An 18,834-nucleotide genomic window follows, 5' to 3' on the forward strand; every position below is an offset into this window, starting at 1 on the left:
GTGTGTGTGTGTGTGTGTGTATACATATATACACACACACACACACATATATATATATATCTCTCTATATATATATATAAGTCAAATTTTATTTCTGAAGTTTTTGTCTGGCTGAATGAATTAAAACAAGCATTTAATTTTATTTATTTGTAACAAAATGTAACTTTGATCCCTTAAATGTAATGATTGCAGCAGACACAAAGAGGACAATATCCAGGCTTTAATAAATTCTGACACAATATATGATGAACAATCCTAGTTATTACACTGTTTGCACAATAAGATAAATACACCCGTTGTGAGGAAGAGATATTGCATGAGAGCTGGCTGAGACTGCCATACATGGGCAAATTTCTGTGACTCTGTGTAAGTGTGTGTGCTGCCGGCTGGAATTTCGCCCTCTGACGTCACTGCCTGTTACTCTCCCAGATTTAGGAAAAAGAAGTTTCACTTTAAGTGGGGATTTGAAACTGTGTGATTCTTAGAAAGCAAGGTAAGAGAACTATTAAAGCTTTCGAGGGGCGGCTCCACGCGCTGAAACGCCGATCGCAGGCCCGGGACAACGCAGCGTTGTTAATGCGCGCGAGCTCTACAGCTCGAACTATATTTGACAACTATATGTCCTTCTGTGAGAGATTCGAGCTGTGCCATTGAAATGGAGGGCGTGGGATTGCTAGAAGGAGGGGGGCGAACTTTGTTTCGTGTATTTACCTCGCAGCCGAAACATTTGAGCGAACATATAGAAGGTGTCGGCGAACTTTGAACACGATTAGTAGATACTTGTTGCAAATTAAGTTCTGAAACTGATCGTGTTATGAATCAGAAACATTCTTGCATTGTTGTGTTTCTTTTGAAGAATGCGGAAGTAAATAGGCTGGAGGGTTCGTGTGCAGGAGGATTGTAACTGTGCCTTAGAGACGTGGCTTCTGCTTACAAGAGCTACAGATACGAGAGATTAGTGCTGGCCATGTGCTTTGCTTGTGTTGTTTAATTCAAATAGCAGTGCGATGCTGCACAACTTATACCGGAGTTTTGTAACGCATTATGTGTACGTTTACTGGTTAATGGAGGGAATACCTGAATGTTACATTGACTTCTGCAATCTAGCGATTTAAGATCTTTTGCATTGAAGGGCATATATGGGGGTATATGAAGGGATATATGTAGTTCTGTGAGATGATCAGAGATCAATACAATATTCATGACAGAAATGTAGCAAATGTTGCTCTTTGTAAACACTATAATTTATTTATATATATATATATGTATATGTATATATTGTTTTCAAAAGGGACAAACAAATTGCAGGTTAATGTTAACTTATATTTATTTACATTTAAATATATTTCATATTGACCTATATTATGGTTTTTACACTCACATATTTACATTATTGAAGCCACAGCATGAAAAGCTCTGTTAATTTGGGTTGAAACAGAAAGACTCTTGATGGTTTGAACGTCAGTCGGAGTGATTCGAACCTGTTGCTTTTAAACTGCTTCTTAAACCACAGTGTGGAGGTAGTTAAGATGCACTCAGTGTTGACAGTAAGTTTTTAGACAGTCTTGTGGCTTTAAGTTGAATATGCAATTTGTTGTGAGTTGCGCTTTGTAGCGGCCTATTGATCTTCATCAGACTTCAGCTAACCAATTCTTCGGTGTTAATATGGGTTTGTTTTCTCAGTGTAGCCCTGCCATTCATGGGTTTAATTGCTGAAATAGAATGTGTTTCTATTTACTTTTGAAAGTAACTGTGATTTTGAATTTCATAATGGTTTATCTTTTGATAAAGCTTGAATTCAATGCTGTAATATGAGCATTTAGTTCAATATGGAGGCCTGTTCTCTATTGTGTGTGCAACTAATAGAATGAACAGAATTCTCCTGAAAGACATGAAAGAAAAGCAAATATCTCCATTTCAAGTCAACCAAAATGTCTAGAAAACAGACATTGTTCATCTTAAAAGTAGCTAAGTGCTAAAATATTTAGGTTTCCTTACAAAGACGACATTCAGAATTCTACTTTGATATGAATCTCTAATCAATAACATCAAGGCCTCCCAGCCATCAAACTGAATAATTTCTGAATCCCCTCCAACTCCAGCCTCCCCCCAAAAGTTTTAACTCCAAACTACATTTTACCCAACAGCAGGAATTAAAAAAGAGGACATGTCTGACAGGCTAGTGATGCTTAAAGTTAAAAGATGAATCCTGCCTTTGAGCCTAGTCTTCCATGCTTACTCCTTTGACTGTCGTTTTGCCATTAGTGCAGACTTTCTATGAATATTGACTCTGTGCCATATGAGTGTAGGTTACTGTAGGATCAAAAATGTCATGCCTTCTTTCTGTTGCTATGGATACTCTGTGATCAGGTGCTGTCTGGAGCAAGAGTGACAACCGAAAGTTATAAATACACAAAGAAACAAAGCAATTACAGTGAGCGTATAATATGGATTTATGCAACAGTTAATTTTTGTGTCATGAACAATTCAGTTCACCCAAGTCCTAGACCCCCAGAGCAATTCCATTGGGTAAGAGAAAATTTAATGGGTGCTCCATTAAGTGCCTTTTAGAATAATATCTTTAAATGTGCTAATAATTTTAATAGCTAATATTTTTAATAGCCCTTTAAAGAGGGTCACACACCATACGAGAAGTGCCACTCTGTGTTGTGTTACAGAAAGGACAAAAAGGTTTGGGGTCAGTAAGGTTTTTATTTGTTTATTTAAAAAAAAAAAAAAAAAGTAATACGTTTATTCAGCAGCTGTTTTCAACATTGATAATTAGAATAAGTTTTTTGAACACCAAAAACATTACCCAAACTATGAATGGTGCAGCTTCTGAAGTCAGTATTGAATATTTGATGCTCAATTGCCAAATATTTTTACATTTAGATTACCGTTGCTGTTATTTAGCGCTTACTCATATTTAATCTTTAATAACACAAATAGTTTATTAATTTTAGCAAATCTCAAAACGATTATCCAGCTGTAATACTTTAAATTATAATGTTGTAATGCCTAATTTCACTTGTAGCATTTAAAACCAGTGTTGGGGTTATGCATTACAAGTAACTTGAGTTACGTAATCGGATTACTTTTTCAAGTAACCAGTAAAGTAATGCGTTACTTCTTCAATTTACGACAAAATATCTAAGTTACTGTTTCAAATAAGTAACGTAAGTTCATTTTCACATTTATTGACTGACAGCTCTCCTGTCGCCATGTTGAGAGAAATAAAGTGCAGAGGTGTTGTGTGCGTGGTGTGAACATGATGGTTTATTGTAGTTCTAGACTAAATGTGAACATGCATTTACTCATCATGCACAAAAACATTCAATATGCCTCAAAATGAATAAAAACAGTGAAATGCTATCTCAAACTTGTAATATTTAACTATATTAAATTACACAAATTTATTTAATGACACAAATTTCCTTTATGTATTTAATCTCACTTTATTAACCAATGTCTTTGCTGCTGACCTTTAATGATCTAATTCAACCATACTAACAAGCAAAAATTACTTCAGATTAGTTTTAGAAATAAGATTGAACTTACTTTTCTTGTATCCTATTCTTCTTTAATCCAAAATGGCAGCACGGCTAAAAGGTTTGTTTGAGCTGCGCCCTCTACTGTACAGGCGTGAATATGCATTTCCTTCAGCCTGAGGCTTATTCATTTAACTTTTGGTGTGAAAGGGCCTTTACATTTGCCAAAAATGCAACTTTTTTTTGTTATTATTAAAAAACAAACAAACAAACAAGCCCAGGTGAGAAAAAGTAATGCAAAAGTAATGTAACACATTACAAAAGTAATGTAACACATTACTTTTCATGAAAAGTGACGAAGTAACTCAATTAGTTACTTTTTTTAGTGAGTAATGCATTACTTTTTAAAGTAACTTTCCCCAACACTGTTTAAAACTATTGCTTTTAGAGATATTGGCCTGGTTTCATAGACGAGGCTTAGATTAAGCCAGGGTTAGGCCTTAGTTCAATTAGGACATTTAAATAGTGTTTATAAACGTGCTATAGAAAAAAAAAAAAAAAAAAAACATTACTGGTGTGCATCTTGAGACAAAACAATGACACTGACATATTTTTAGATGTCAGTGCAAGTTGCTTTCAGTTAAAACAGCTCAAACATGCATTTCAGTCTAGGACTAGGCTTAAGCCTTGTTTGTGAAACTTATGAGTATTGGCCAAAATTTTGATATTGCCATATCACTTGTTCTTGTAGACCTGTTTTTGTTTGCGGAGCACAAACAAGCGAAATAACTAGCCACGTTTTATCTGAAATTTCAGTGACTGAATATTAACTTTTACTTAAAAGCAATATCCCAGTCCTGCATTTTAGCACGGCTGTGATTACAGTAACTATGGCCTTGTGCCTACAGCTGAATCAGATTCGATTTTGTTTAAATTAGTCTGACATTAATGGATTCCATCTGAAAGTCTCATGAAACTCATGTAAGCGGAATTTGCTCAATGAACAAAGCTCCAATTTCCTATGTGTTTCAGTCCTAGATGACAAATTCAGTAGTCTGATAGAACAGCTGCACTTCTGCTCCATTTTTCTACTGCTGGACTCCAATTTCCAAGAGCCATGGTGAGGACGGATCTGTGTAGTTTAAGTACACAGGAAACAGGAATGCAGGATGAGAGGTGGATGAATGAGTGTACAGTGACTCTGTCCTTTAGGATGTGGTGTGGAACAGGCTCCGGACCGCTAGACGGATGATGATGCAGCGGTCGCTCTCGCGGTTATGATTTACAGCAGACTTCTGCTCATTTCTCACTGCACTCATTGACATAGCAGTATAAGGAACGCTGCCCGACTTTTAAAGTTCAGTTGTACTGTGACTTTGATCTCCCTCTGAACTCTGGATAATCAAGCTTCCTCACATCCCCTTCAAGTTCTCGCAAGGAGAAAGACAGATTGCCACATTAGCATACAAGGCTAAGAAGACACCTGCAGCCGTAAAAAGGACATGCAGTGTTTTAGCCGGTGATAGAAAGAGGAAGGAGCTAGCAGATAAGAGGAAGGACAGCTGAGACGTGTTCACACACATTTAGAAACATGAGCATCGTATGCTTATTACCATGGCCGGACAGGCCTTCTCGATTTATGTGGATTAAATGCTGTTCCTCTTGTCCTGGTTATGATTGATGAAGTGTTTCATAGAACTGTCTCTCTCTTTTCTAGAACCTTCAGCTTTCCTTTGGTCCACTGTCCGTTGACTACCAAATAAGAATGTATTGCCTGTATTCTCCTATTTGTAATCTTTGTCAAATACCAGTCCTCTGATGTTTTCACATTAAATGTTTTAGAACGCTGTTTTTAGTAGTTCACATACTGCAGCTGGTGCTATATGAATCACAAGCGCCCAAAATTTGCATTTTGTTCACGTTTTTGATTTTCTTCTTTTGAGATGGAAAATTGACAGGTCTGCAACTCGGTTCTATGGATGTTTTGCCCTCCAGGTCTCCGTGGCAGTCACGTGATGGAAAACTGGCGATAGTAAATAACTTTAATAATAATAAAGCGCAGTAAATGGTAAAACTCTTTGTGCTACAAACCAGTATGGAAGCCAGACACATTCAATTTACAAATGGCTACATCCGCTCTTACGTTAAAAATAAAGTGGATACCTTATGGCTTCATCTTTATTAGTACTAGTCAGTTAGTTTCTCTAGATTTTTTTTTTTAAATTTATTGTGATATATTTTAGTGATGGTGGTTAAATTTTTGAATGCCAGAACCTATCTTATGTAATTAGCCCCTGACAAACACGTATAATCGGTGCCAGGTGACCCCAAAATAAGTCTAATTATACAGGACTTTCCAGTTAAGAACTATTAGATCAGATCAACGACTTGAATTTAAAAATATGCACATTCTTCTGCACATCCTTAATAACAGATAGATAAGTGTTTTTCTACACCTGGTTGAGCGTATGTGTTAAAGCTGTGTGCAAAGCTCTCTGACCTGCTGGGATTAGCTCTTAAGGTGTAGCAAGATAATGACACTGCTTTATAAATGGCCATATTACAGACTTATTACAGAAAATATTACAGAAATTTTTTTTTGTCTAATTTGCAATCAGTAGTTTGGTCTTGTTTTTCATTAAAAAGTTTGCTTCCCATGTAAATTTACTTTTAAGGATGTTTAGACAAAAATACTGATTAAGAAACTAGTTTTATTCTTCTGGTTATTTATTTTTGCATTAAGGGGTCGTATTCACAAAACATTTTATCTTGCCACTAAGAGTTAGTGCACTTAGCTTAGAGCACTTAGCTAAGAGTAAACTATTCACAGAGCTGCTGAGACAAACTTTTACTAAGGAATAAAAGTTATAGGAATATAATATAAGTATAACTTATAATATAAGTTAAGGAATAGAGAGCAGTCTTAAGCTAAGAGAAAGGGCGGGGTTGACCTCGTTGCTTTGGATGATGTCAACACGCTTACTAACTATGCCCACAGTGATTGGCTGATATGGGAGGGGTCTCTGTCAGTGATTTATTCAGGTAAATATTGTAGAACAAGGTATCATGTTACCATATTCAAATAAATAATTTAAAAATAAAAATGTTGTCATATTCAAATAAAGATTTTAAAATGTAGGCTAAGTGTCACTAATTAAATAAGTATGTGCTCAGCTAATTGTCAGCCTCTTCCACGTCTGCATCTCGAGAGATTGCAGAATTCAAGCGACAAATGATGTTTTATAAACAAAGTTCGGGAGGAGCACGTTCAAGTGGTCTATCTTATCAGCTTGAGATGAGGCATATATATACACAGCTAACTCAACTGTTACCTCGACAGTTTTTTGCATCCCTCCACCAGCCCAAATCCTCACTCTTGGCTGGTTACTATTCCCATGATATGGGGGAGTACGGAGCCCCGGACATGACATGCAGGAAAAAAATAGTAGGCTAAATCGTGCGCACGATTTATTAATTCATTCCCTCGATTTACTTAAACGTGTGCACGATTTACTATTTCGTTCCCTCGATTTATAAATCATGCGCATGATTTATAAATCGAGGGAACGAAATAGTAAATCGTGCGCACGTTTTAGTAAATCGTGTGCACGATTTAATTTTTTTTCTTGCATGTCATGTGCGGGGCTTCGTAGGGGAGTACTCTGGGTTTGAGCTAAATTCCGAGCTCGGAGCCTCTCCTCGGACAGCACGCCAAATTTGCTTATTTTACTATCATTTATTTTATATATATATATATATATATATATATATATATATATATATATATATATATATATATATATATATATATATATATATATATATATATATATATATATCGGGAAAGGTCCACGAGCCGGAATTCAAACTCTGGTCACCTGAGCTGCCCACAAGGCTAATGGCGCCGACGATAGGATATTCTTTTCAACTTGACCGCAATGTTTTATTCTCCATCAGAAATGAACAGTTATGTTATGTCTTCGCAGTTTAAAATCTATAAATCAAAATATTTATTGGATTTATGAAGTAAAGGCTCAGCACTCAAGGCTCTTTGTGATTTAGTTTTAGTGACTAAGGAGTCCTCTTGACTACTTTTCACAGATTTAGGAGCTGGTTTTAGTGCTAAAATGCTAAATTTAGGACTGACACGCCCATTATTTTTAAGAGATTCTCCTAAATTGGCAAGTTAGGAGCTACTTTTAGCCTTAAGATGTTTTGTGAATACGGCCCCTGGCCAGGTTCTCTTTTCTTTATCTTTGTAGTATGCTTTTCTTTGTAGTTGGAGTCTCAGACATCCCAAGCTGTTGAAAAAAAAACTATTAAAAGCCGAGTTTGTTAGCACAATCTTAGGAGTGATGATCTTCTGGCTGTTGTGATTCATCCATCTCAGATTATTTTGGATATGTGATGTTCCTTGAAAGGCAGCAACATTTGCACATTATTAGTCATCAAGTAATATAAGCCTTTCTATGGCTGATCTAGAGGACAAAATATGTAGTTTTTTTGGTAAAGGGGCCAAAAAAGTTCATATAAAAAGGAGGGGAATAAAATTTATTGGTTGGGTGGTTGATTGATTGATTGATTGATTGATTGATTTTTTTTTTTTTTTTTTTTTTTGGTTATCTTTTACATTTTGTATACCAAAAAGTCCATTTAAAAAAGGAGGGGAAATTTATTTATTTATTTATTTATTACATGGAATATTTCATTTATGTAATTTTAGATACAAAAAAAAAAAAACAACATAAAAAGGAATAAAATTATTTATTTATTTTACATTCATGGAATATTACATTTATGTAATTTTGTATACAAAAGGTCAATATGAAAAGGAATAAAAAATTTTATTTCATATTTAAGTTTTTTTTTTTTATACATATATGTAATATTACATTTATGTTTTGTATAAAAAAAATTAAATGATATATTTTTAGAAACAGGATATCTGCACTCTGAAGTTTAGGCTTCCGTTAGTTTACCAAGCAAGCATGACTAATGGACAATGCTGATAATCTCAAAAGGCCATATATTGCCTGAAGTATCTGTTCCTATATTGTATCAGCATGGAATCCCATCACATTTTAGACAGGGATACATGACAAAAATATATGCAAAAAATAATCCAAGTCCCTCAGTTGTGGGTTGGGCCGGCCAGCTCTCCTCTGAGGGAGTGCAGGGCCAGAGTTAATTAGGCATCTTTAATCACCTGAAGTCACTTTCTCTGACACTGTTTAACCCCCTGTAAATGGGTTATTATTACTTCTACAATCCCCTCTGTGGTTTCAGGCATGAAAGGGCTATTTTAGCTCTGCTAAGTGAAACCCTGTCGAAATGCACAGGTACCTTTTTTTCCCCAGTAATAATGAAATACCAGCCTTCTCTGCCTGTACTAACCATCATTTGCTTTGTGTTGAATTTCTAAAGACTTCTGTTTTGTATAAACAATGCTCTTGTCTGCAAAAAATTAGACATTCATTGCTTGAATATGTTTTAATTACATTTGCTTTATTATGATTGTGATATCACGGAGCTCTGCTCTTTACGTGAGGCAATCAGTGAGATTAATTTCGTGATTTGAGGAAAACATGCTGTGTTTATTCATCTATGAATGGAACCTAGTTTTTGTGGCTTTCAAATTAATCTCGGCAAGGCGATCGTATATGGCAGGAAACATCTGAACACGAGTGACCCCCGTGACCTGTGTATGTGTGGAGCATAAGCCAATTATCTGTTAATGTGTTGACTGCTTTATAGGGTCAGATCTGGTTTTGTCTTCTTGTACCTTATTAACCAAACTCACAGTTACAGCTTATCAGCAGATGATGTAAAAATGAGTCAACATTCTCAGAAAACGCTCTGCTCTTTTAAACAGGATGCTGTATTTCTCCCAAATAGCTGATAATGATAATAATCATCACACTACACAGAATACAGGTTTACTCACAGGTCTATTAATGATCTCTGTCAGAAAATGAACAACCGTTTTGCACAAGAAAATGGGCTTTTGATGTGAAATAGATGCATAGGTTTTTGGCTTTTGAGTGTAGCAATACCGCTTAGCTGATTTGGATGGAGCACTTGAGGCTCTCTGTCGTTATGACAGTCCTTGGTTGTACATTCAATCTAGAGATTCACTGGTCATATATTTTGTGCACTCATTCTGAACCACTATATGCACTTCAGTTTGCTTATATTTTGTGAGTCCCAATGAGCATTTAGGAGAATATTGACCTGTATGAAGGCTGATCTCTATCGTGGCACAGAAAGAATGTTCTCAAAAGGTGATGAAGGAATTTAATAAAGAATTTGTTTTTCTTGTTTTTGTTTTATGAAAACTATAGAATTAGGCTGACTAAGTGCTTCAGTTGATAGAGCGTCACCCCAGTTTCCATGTTTGGTCAGTCTCTGCAGTATGTTTTGTACATGGAAGTAGCGGAGGACAACCATTCCATCTCTTTGCTCAGTGTGATGATAAAAAAAAGGAGTGATTCCATGCTGACAAGGGATAGTTTGTCTCTTACTCAACCTCACAAACACAAAAAGAGATGTGAATCTCACACGGAGGCTCATATTTTGCCACATAATCAAAATCAGTTTTCCATACATAAAATAATAATAAAAAAAATAATAATACAATTGTTTAATTTTAATTATTTTAATTTTGATGATTTTAATAATAATAATAAAAAAAATCATTTAATTATTTTTTTTTGCAATGGGACAATATTTTCATGACAATTACATCAGAAAAAAAAATGGATGCACTTAAAGGATTAGTTCACTTTCAAATGAAAATTAGCCCAAGCTTTACTCACCCTCAAGCCATCTAGGTGTATATGACTTTCTTTTTTCTGATGAACACAATCGGAGAAATATTAATAAATATCCTGATGCATCCGAGCTTTATAATGGCAGTAAATGTTACCAAACAAGTATGAGGCCTTCTGAAGCGATGCGTTTGTGTAAAAAAAAAAAAAAAAAAAAAAAAAATCCTTATTTAACAAGTTATGAAGTAAAATACCCTATTCAACTTATGGAAAAAGTGTAACTTACACTTTCTTCATAATTTGAATACGGAAGGCTATCTGGTGGAAGCTAGATATTTTACTTCATAACTTGAAAATATGGATTTTTTTTTTTTTTTTTTTACAAAGACGCATCGCTTCACTTCAGAAGGCCTTTATTAACCCCCCGGAGCTGTGTGGAGTACGTTTATGATGGATGGATGTGGATGGAGACACTTTCTTCAGCTCATACTCATTTGGTAACACTTACTGCCATTATAAAGCTCGGATGCGTCAGGATATTTATTAATATTCCTCTGATTGTGTTCATCAGAAAAAAGAGAGTCATATACACCTAGATGGCTTGAGGGTTAAAGCTTGGGGTAATTTTCATTTGAAAGTGAACTAATCCTTTAAAAGTAGTTATCCAAAGCTTTGTGTATGGATCAGAAATTTCAGTGAAAGTCACTCTGTGTATCACTTAAAGTCAGCATGAAAATTCATTTTTGAAATGCATGTTATTGATCTTATTGTGAATAATTCATCCACGCATCAGTTCATTTAAAAAAAAGAAAACCTCGTAATTTTTAATCAATATATCCTTTACTCCGCATAACACCGCTCCTTTCTTAGAATCGACTGCAAGCTCGCATTCAGCCTATATCCAATCAGCAACCGATGGATAGAACCAAGTCACCGGCGTATATATATTTTTTCTTTTACGTTAATTTGTTTCACTCAGATGTACGTCTCTATATGGAAGAAAAGATCTGTCGCTACTTCCATTTCAGCGTGACTAGAATACAGTCAAAAAAGTGAAGACAAAGTCGTTATTATTTAAAGGCACAGTATGTGAGTTGCACCACTAGAGTTGCAAACAGTTGCTCACCTCAATATATTAAAGCGTCTTTGGTGTTTCTATGGTTTCTATGGTAAAACTTGAAATCTAAGGTAACACAAATATGTCATTTTGGATAATGTAAGTACACAAGTCAACAAAATAACATTGTTCTAGTGGTTTTTTGGATATTGTAATCAAAAAATCTTGCATATTGTGCCTTTAAATATTAATATATTCATTCGTATGCATTTTACTCTACATACATATAACTAAATATGACTTGGTGTGGTATGCATTGAATCAAATGGCTTTATTAGAGTAAAAGTTATGTTGTGTGGGTCAGCAGCATAGTGCTGTCTGATGTCTGAGGGTCTTGTGGTTTAGTTTTGTTGTCCCCACTGTAGGCATTCGAGACTAATTTTAGATACTGTGGTTTGTCTTATTCTTGGAGGCCATTGTGAGTGTGCCGCCCCCCCCTCTTAAATAACTCACAGCAATTATCATTGTTATTCTGCAAATGGTACGAACCACAAACTTGGCTTCTATGTGACTCTGGCCAGTGAAAAAGAGTGGCATTCCAGACCAAAAAAGCAAGCCGAATCAAATTTTGCCCCCAATCTTTCTCCTATTTTTATTTCCATATTTGGAAATGTTTACCTCCTCATGACTCTACAGTGCAGCAGGAAGAAGCACTATGAGTCATTTTAACAGCATAAGGGCCTGGCTGTGGGTCCTCCTCACTGAGGGCTTCTCTCTAGTCCATAGACACACGGGATGCTGTGAGTATCCTCTTCTCTTCTCTTCTCTTCTCTTCTCTTCTCTTCTCTTCTCTTCTCTTCTCTTCTCTTCTCTTCTCTTCTCTTCTCTTCTCCTCTTGCTGTGTTTGGATATGTATACATGTTAACCTTGATGCAATCCTGTGGTACATCGCTCTACCCTTGCAGTTGCACTCTACACAGCGGAAGTATATCTTAAAACATGCAGTTAAGGCTGCTGCTTATGGCCTTAATTTTCTTGGGTATATTTGTTGGTAGGAGCCACCAAACTTTGTTTTTTTTTGTGGGTCATTTTTGAATTACCTGTGTATTTGGTCATTCATACAATTGTTTAAAGTATAAAATACTTTTATATAAAGTACATTGCACAACATATATGTGCACTTACTGAGATTTATTTTGACCTGTGAATTTAAAGAGCAACCTTCAGTCAGTTTAGAAACGCTCCTGCAGTCTGTATACATATGCTTGCCCTTCCTTTTCTGTCGACCAAGGCTAGATTTTCATTGAAATGGAAAATAAGATATTTCATCGTGATTTGTGCTCTTTATTGTGTTCTGAGATGGCGTTGCATGTCATTGCATTTTATATGGTTATGTGACTCTTGTCTTTGTTTGGTAATATTTGCTGAGGAGGTGTATTTGTGGAATGTGTTACTCATGGTGTGAAGAACTGCTGACATGTTGAGCTATACTGCCTTTAAAGGGAAACTTTAAAAAGCTCAAATACATGGTTGCAGGACAGTTTATTTACATTAAGAAGGAATGAATTTGTACATGCAGGACATTATGTTTCTCTAACCACATTAGGCCACTATATAGGGGTCTCAAACTCAAACTTCCCAGGGACCATTAACCAGGTACTGTTATCCAGAACAACAGATAGGCTACAAGTGTTTTTAGAACCATGAATTTAAACTAAGTACGATTATTATGCACAGACATAGATTTTCTGAGTTGGACGTCTCATCTCCCTCATGCCTAGCATACTGCTCTGCATGTTTAGTAAGTAATGACGCATGAGATTGTAATTCCTTCCTTGAGAACTGCATTTTTCTCCTTGAACATTAAGCAGGTATCAGTCCCGGAGACCAGATCTGGCTTTAAAGTAGTGCTCTGAAGTTACAAAATGAAATGTATAATATATATAGGGCCAGATTCACTAACAGTTTGCACAAGCACAAACCCTTTTTTGGCGTTAAAAAAAACTACTGTCAGGATTTACTAAAGACACGCAGTGTTATTTTTGCAGCTGAACTTATTTGTAGGAATTTCCTTTAAATGCAAAATTTATGGGAGGAGAGTATATTAAAATATATATAAATCATGCAAGGTGATTTACTAAGGTTTGCGCTAGTCTATGTACTGGTATTTGCAGCATGTCTTTAAACCAGGCGCTAATTTGCGCTGCTCTTGGTAGATTGCGTTGGTCATTATGGAATGATCCGGCTGCGTCTGTGTTCTTTAATTTGCGCATTGTCAGTAAATCACCCAAAGAACTTTCCTTTCCCATCGGCGCTCTTATGTAATTTGCCCTGTTTAGTAAATCTGGCCCATAATATATTATATAATGTTATATAAAGTAAGTACATTTTATTTACCATCCTGGAATACTACATATCTGTGCTGTCTAATCAGTTGTCTTAAACCTTAACCCAGGGGTGTTCAAACTTGCTCCTGTAGGGCCACTTTCCTGCAGAGTTTAGCTCCAACTTATATATAATACACCTGCCTGGAAGATTCTAGTATGCCTAGTCAGACCTTAGCTATGTTCAAAATCGCTCCCTATATCCTTATTCACTATTCCATACATTACTCCACAAATATAGTGAAAGAGCCAATAAAAACGAGTGAGTGAATTTGGACACCGAGTGCACCGGAAGGGATGCCACTTTTGCATAGTTTGTGCTTTCTGTTTAATAATCATTTGAACTTAGCAAACTAGCAGCTCCAGTAGTAATGAAAAGATTTATCTTGAACTCTGTCATGGAAACCGTAATTAGACAATTTAATAATCAATTAAAAAGGAATTTATACCTGTATGATATTACGCTGTACCCACATTGGACCAGCGGTTTGGAAAATGGATGGATGGATGGATGGCGAGACGTGGGAATTAATTCGACGCGACCCTCGCAGTTCATTATGGGTATTCTCTATCACTCATTATTGTGGTGCATTATTGTGGGATTGAATGAATGCACTCGATAATGTCCACTATGGTTTCGGACACCAGTACAAATGGCTGTCCCCTTAAATAGTGCACTATTTAAGGGTATAGGAAACGATTTCAGACACAGCTCTTGATTAACCCTCTGGAATTTTACCTTCAGTTGGTAAATCTACCAGTATTTTGCTCAGTTTTATAAGAATGTTTTTAATCTGAGCACACAGCATCTCACATCCTTTATTCTTGACCACTAATACGGCAGCAGTTTAGATACTTCCTAGCTGTTTACACCTTCACATTCCTCTGGTACCACACCATAACTGTGGCAGCAAAAGGTAGACCTTAATGGGATTTTCCATAGCCGTGAGGTGCGATATACTCGACTTTAATGATAGAACGGTGTGATAATCTCATTACTTTTCGCTCAACAGTACTGAAGGGTCTTCATATCCAACGCTGGTTGGCTTCAGGCAAAGTTGTCTTGTCTTAATTCAGTTTGGAGCCAGTGCAAGAAGCAGCTGGAGCACTTAGAGTCAGTCAAAACATTTTATTATTCACGAATCATCGCTTTGTTTTATCTCAACTACCAAAGTCTTTCTTAACTTTTGTTTTATTCATTCATGCCCCGAAATGTGTGATGACTCATCTTGTTAGCTGATGGTTAACACTTGATTTTTTTTTTAATTAGTCTGAGGGCAATAACAAGTGCTTCCATTAAACGGCACATTTGATTGCTAACTTTCCTTTTAATAGGCCAGGGGATTTGTTTTTTAAAAAAGATCGGAACCTCCCTTGTAATGAATGGTCTTGTTTTGTTCTTATATTACAATAAATTTGTAATATTTATTTTATGACACAATGAAATAAGGTTGCACAAGCTGTGAAAGTCCTCCATCTCGTCTCAAGAACCTGGTTTAAGATTGTAATCTGTGCATACTTGTTTCTTTGTGATGGCCTTTGCTTCTCTAGATATTCGTATTCAGTCTTCAGTAGTATTTGTTTTCATATAGTGTTGTCAGTCCGAGAGAATCTCTTGACAACAAATAAACTTCATGACTGATTAATGAGAGCAATTAGAAGCCTGAGCAGATTGCAAGAAAGTGAAGTTAAAGTTAAAGTTAAAGTGGATGATTGTCTGTTTATAAAAAGATTCACACAGAGGGTTTGATTGCTTTCTATTTTTACATACAATTCATGTACTACATGCAGTTGCATGCAGTTTTATGATTGAAAGTTAAGACTTATTTGATGAAAGAATCTGTGTGATGCTACAAACATTTGTAGTTTTCTTTAGGGTGGTGCCAGTGTACTTCATTTTATTTGTGGTCAATGAAACATGCCTAAATATTTTGGAGTTAGAGTTTTACAGTTCATCTTTTAAGAATATATTCTGTTTACAAGAATCAAATCAATTTAGCTTTTATTTCTTTCAACCCAGACTCATTGGAAATACTTGCCTGTGGCGACATTTCTGGAAAATGATTTTACATTGGTTGTTGCACGTTTTGCGACACTTTAAAAATGAAATGCCCAGTGAGTGGCATTAAAAGCGTGTTCAGGTTCAATCGAAACAAATGAACATTAAAGGGATAGTTCACCCAAAAATGAAATTTATCCCATGATTTACTCACTTTCAAGCCATCCTAGGTGTATATGACTATCTTCTTTCAGATGAACACAATCAGAGATGTATTTAAAAATATCCTTGCTCTCCAAAGATTTATAATGGTAGTGAACAGGGGGCCTGTTTTGAAGCCAAAAATAAATGCATCCATCCATCGTAAATATAATCCATATGGCTCCAGGGGGTTAATAAAGGCCTTCTGAAAAATGTCCATATTTAAAACTTTATAATCTAAGGGTGTGTTCACACTTGTCATGTTTGGTTCGATTAAAACGAACCCTGCTGCGATTGCTCTGTTAGTGCAGTTCATTTGAACGCGTGAACGCTGCCATCCGAACCCCGGTGCGCACCAAACAAACTCCAAGCGAACTCTGGTGCGGTTCAAATGATATATGAACGCAACACGGACCAAAGACATGTAAACGAACCAAAAACAGGAAGATGAGACCCTAAAAAGACAGAATCCTCACGCATATCATTTTTTCTCGTTGCGAGTTTGCCCATCACAGGCATCAGACGCACGTCTCCACGCAGCAGATTGTTTGTGTGTGTGACGGATGGATTCCCGCCGCTGTTTTGACTCCTTTACACATTTTATAAGCTCTTCACGCGTTCCCAGCTGGCCAAAATACCATCATATGCAGGCTACGCACACACAACAAGCGCATTTATCTCAGCACACAGCATTGTTTTGGATGTTCGGTAAGTTCCGTCTTAAAATAGGCAATACGTCATAAAATCCAACCAATCAGGTTGTGAACGTATCCTTATGCCTTTAGGTTTGGTATCTTTTGGTTCGTTGATAAAATTGCCAATCTGAATGCTAATCGGACCAGGACTAAATGTTTGTTTTTCTTTTTGGGTCCAGACCAAACGCACTGTATTACAAGTGTGAACGCACCCTAAAATAACTAGGTTCCGCCAGATGACCATACGCATACTGCGCAAGTCGACTTGCGCCTAATGAGTGACCCACGTGATGTATGACGCAAGATGTAGGAGTATCGTACGCTATCGTAGACACCTCTCGCAGTTCAAACAAATAGGGCTGAGCAACAAACTGAAGCTCCTCTTCTCTTATATTAAAATCCTCATAAACATTTCTCTTTAAAATTTCTCATAATACACTTCTAATACCACCTAAACCCTACCCGATAGTGTTAACAAAAATAAATGTGAGATAAAAACACATTTGCTAAATCATTTTAGTCTTTGAGCCCTTTTATAGTGTTTTGTTCAAGTTTACTATGTTAGAAAAGCCATATATATTTATTAGTTTGCAAATCATGCACTATGGTAGAAGTGCTTTGAGGTCATAACATAGTATTGTACAAGGAACCTCGCAAAAGTAAGTCTTTATTTATCAATAATATGCCCCTGTAATCATGATTTGTGTGAAAAAGAATAAAAGTTGTTAGTGTTTTACTGCCACTATTGTTCAGCTGAAAACTGCAGTGAATTGTGTGTATAGGTATGCTTTTTTTTTTTTTTTTTTTATTGTTATTTTTTAAATCTGTCCAAATGACTTTAAAACCATCTTTTTCTTAAAAGCTGAATTCCAATGTTCCATTGTACATTTAATACACTTAAAAATTGATTGATGATGATGATTTAAAGAGATGTACGTTGTTAAAATTGTAGTAAGTGCAGCCATGTTACGGGCCCATCAGATTTGATTCGTTTAAAGGGACAGTTCACCCAAAAAGGAAAATTCTGCCATCATTTACTCACCCTCAAGTTGTTCCAAACCTGTATGAATTTCTTTTTTCTTCTGAACACAAAAGAAAATATTTTGAAGAATATGGGTAGCCAAACAGTTGATGGACCCCATTGACTTAGTATGGAAAAAAAATACTACGGAAGTCAATGGGGTCCCATCAACTGTTTGGTTACCAACATTCTCCAAATATATTCTTTTGCGTTCAGCAGAAAAAAGAAACATACATTATGTTTTTACCTACAATACATGGTTACATGATTAAATCACGATAGCATATGGCCTCTTGTGGCCCATTTACTTTTACTGTATTATGTTTAATTAAACTGCATTTGCTTCATATCATGTGCAGTTTTGACTTTTTAATATTTAATACATACTTTATGGGACTATGCAGAAAGCAAAAGTACATAATCATAGATTTTGAGCTTTGAAAGACTATGAGCCCATTAGCACTTTTTAATCTGATGTAGAGCCACGCAGTCTTTAGGTCAGATTAAAAGTGCCAATATCTAACAGTCATCATTATCACCCCTCGCTGCAAAGGCGCAGTTTTGTGATCTGCCAAAAAAGGCATTATCCTCCACCCTCGGGGGGCTCAGCCTCAGCCCTGTTCTTTTGATATCAGAGGTCATTGGCAGATTAATTTCTTCTGACGCACAGGCTGTATGTTAATGGAGCCCGGCTCAAAAGGTTGTATGTGCCAGACTAACAGATGCCATTTCACTAGTCCTGTTATTTTGTTATGAGGCTTGTTGGCTTAAAAACAGAGCAACCCAAAAGCCTAGATCATAGCCCCAGAGGAGAGGTAGATCTTGGCCTGTTAAATGATAGCTTGCTGAGAGACGCAACCAGAGTAGCTGTGATATTTGTTTCTGCATCAGCACTGTGCCAGCCATTCCTGTGCCTCATTGGCTTTAGGATGGATCAGCGAGTATGGACCCATTTCTGGAAAACATTTTCAGGCTTAAATCACGAATATGGAGCTTTTTAGAGCTAAACAAAGTGGCAAATTCACTGCTTTGGTTGTAGCTGTGGAAAGAATGTGAACCAATCATTTGTATGTGTGTGTGTGTGTGTGTGAGAATGTGTCCTATGGCTTTTCAAGAGCTAAAACTGATCAACATTAGCCCTAAACAAACTTGAAATTGATACTTGATAGATATAACCCCTGGCAATCAATCCATGAATTAATGAATTACCTATTTTTTATAT

The 18,834-nt window shown here is 36.2% G+C and overlaps 1 protein-coding gene across 2 annotated transcripts in view; it reads left to right on the forward strand.

The window, feature by feature from the left end:
• Positions 1-314: 314 nt before the first annotated feature.
• Positions 315-18,834, forward strand: part of lpp (LIM domain containing preferred translocation partner in lipoma) — a 223,833-nt gene continuing 205,313 nt past the window's right edge. The window contains exon 1 of one of the 2 annotated variants that reach the window (XM_051896418.1): positions 315-493. The gene's annotated coding sequence lies outside the window, so the exon portion shown is untranslated. Of the gene's footprint in view, positions 494-11,629; positions 12,113-18,834 lie in introns of those variants that run through there. The other variant, XM_051896419.1, reaches the window with a different exon arrangement.

This window comes from Ctenopharyngodon idella, chromosome 6 (genome assembly GCF_019924925.1).
Source record: "Ctenopharyngodon idella isolate HZGC_01 chromosome 6, HZGC01, whole genome shotgun sequence".
NCBI lineage: Eukaryota > Metazoa > Chordata > Actinopteri > Cypriniformes > Xenocyprididae > Ctenopharyngodon > Ctenopharyngodon idella.